This window comes from Arachis ipaensis, chromosome B08 (genome assembly GCF_000816755.2).
Source record: "Arachis ipaensis cultivar K30076 chromosome B08, Araip1.1, whole genome shotgun sequence".
Lineage (NCBI taxonomy): Eukaryota > Viridiplantae > Streptophyta > Magnoliopsida > Fabales > Fabaceae > Arachis > Arachis ipaensis.
Window position 1 is genome coordinate 93,998,725 of NC_029792.2, and position 2,605 is coordinate 94,001,329.

The window sequence follows — 2,605 nt, forward strand, 5'->3', positions numbered from 1 at the left end:
ATTGAGGTCTATACTCTAATAAAGACTGAATAACTGAATGTTGTTAACTATTTAAGATATATATTTTACCTATTATTATTTATGAATTGATTATGAATGATCCCGTTTATCAATCTAAATGTTTTTTAAAAAAAGGTACCTCGTAAAATAACTACGTTTTAACAATGAATCAGACTCATATAGTAAATAATAGATAATAATTAGGAAGACAAGTTGGTAGCACTCAATTTCTAATATGATTTAGATATACTGAAAATTGGATCGTTATATTGAGGACTGATGAAAGCTTCTTAAATGGATTTTTAAGTTGATGATGTGTCCCTTTGGCACATAATTTTGATTGTGAATCTCCTTTGACCACCAATATGAGCAGTATTATCGAAATTTTCATATATAGAGACAACATATTCATCAAGCTATGTATAGAAATTGCAGTGAACTTTTCCAGTCTACAACAATAGTTACACACTATTAACATTGACATCATAATCGTTTAATAAAAATTGAAACAAAAATTTCACAATACCTTAAAATATGGACAATGAAAGATCAATTAATTTGGGGTTTGTTCTGTTTTAAACATGAAGAGAATAACATGAGATCCACATTTACATATAGGGGCAACAAATCACCTTATATTGCAATTACCCACACTCTCAGCAGATCCTACATTTCCACTCTAGCTCTGGTCGTCACGTCGATTTTCTTCAACTCGTCCCTTACTCATTTTTTAGGATTTTTCAAACTAATCACTCACTCAAGTAATGGCACATGAAGAAAAAAGAGATTTTAATGAAAGGAACGATCAGCAAATAATGTTATATTTGTTTTAATCATTTTGGCATCTAATGGGCCCTAACCATTGATACAGTGCTTCGTGTCAGCCCTTCAGAGTTGCCAATACATACTTAACGAACAAATCATCAACTTAACAATTCACGTAAGAAGTTTTTGTTATCCCTCAATGCGAGATATGATAGAATGATGGTGTTGTCTCACAAAACTCAGAAACAAGGATCAATTTGAGCCTTTTTTTTTTTCGTCTGAAGCACTTTATACTTTGGACTAATAATGAGGTTTTGAAATTTAATTTAATGCCTTGTCATATTACATATCATCAAATCGGCAAAAATAGGCTAAATTTTTTTATTATGGACAAAGAGCGTGTGCAATCCAACTCTATTGACTTTGTTGTGATCTTTTTTTCAAAATTTATAAATTAGAGGGATTGATTATTGAAGGATCCGATTTTTGTTCTCAAGCAAATCGTAAGGTTCGATTTCTACACTTTAAATCAAACAGTATTGTTCATACCCTGGGTCGAGACATCCGACCTGGGATGATTGACGACAAAGCGACCGACCTCTTCAGGTCAAGCGGACCGACTTCTTCTTAAAGAACTCGGCCAAATCGACAGGAAAGCCCATAAAGGGCCCAAGTAGAGGAACACGACCCAAATCCAAAGGCCGTCCAAGCCTATAGAGATAAGGGCGGTTTTCTTGAAGATAAGCTGACCTCAACTCAAAGATAAAGATAAGATAAGATAACTAACTTATCTTATCTAGAAAGGTCACTTTACAACTACTATAAATACACTGGAGCACCCAGGTATAACTCATACTCTGATTCTACATAAAATCTGCTTAATACCCGTGCTAACTTAAGCATCGGAGTCTCTTGCAGGTACCCCCACCCTCCGATGACGAAGGATCAGCAGTGCAGCAAGTCCAGCAAGTCGGACACAACAGCTCCGGCTGCCACCGGCCAGCCGGACACGACATCTCCGACCAGTACGGAAGATCTCGTCCGAGATCGACCTCCAGTTTCAGGTAACCCTCGAAACATTGGTGTCGTTGCCGGGGACCTGGAAGTCATCCCATGGCGGACGACCATGACAACGACCACGATTTAGATCTCGAGGATAGAACGCCGCACAAAAACGCGGACACTATACTGAAAGATACCCCGGAATCTAACAGGAACAAAAATTCATCAAATTCGGGAGCAATAGAAGCGCTTCAAGATCGCTTAAAGCAACTTGAGAAAGAAACCCAACAACAACGAGAGATCGGAAAGGATCTACAAAGAGAGGTACGGCGACGTCCCGAATTGGAAGAAAAACTACAGCAATTAGAAATCGACCTCAAATCGAAAGCTCCTCGGACTGTTCCTGAGGAAAATTCACGCAAAGAACAAGATCCATTCACCAGGGAAATCATGAAAACCAAAATTCCAAAAGACTTCAAACTCCCGGATATGATTTTATATGACGGCACCACAGATCCCAACCATCATCTCAGCAATTTCAGAAGAAGAATGTACCTCACCGACGCCTCAGATGCCGTTCGCTGCAAAGCTTTTCCAACAACTCTCACGAAGACAGCAATCAGATGGTTCGACAACTTACCTCCAAAGTCTATCTCAAACTTTGACGACCTGGCCAAAAAGTTCCTGGCCAGATTCTCCATCCAGAAGGATAAAGCCAAGCACGCCCCCAGCTTGCTAGGGATCAAGCAAGGAGATCGGGAGAGCCTCCGCAACTACATGGAAAGATTCAACCAAACGTGCATGGACATACAAAGCTTACCAACAGAGGCCGCCATCA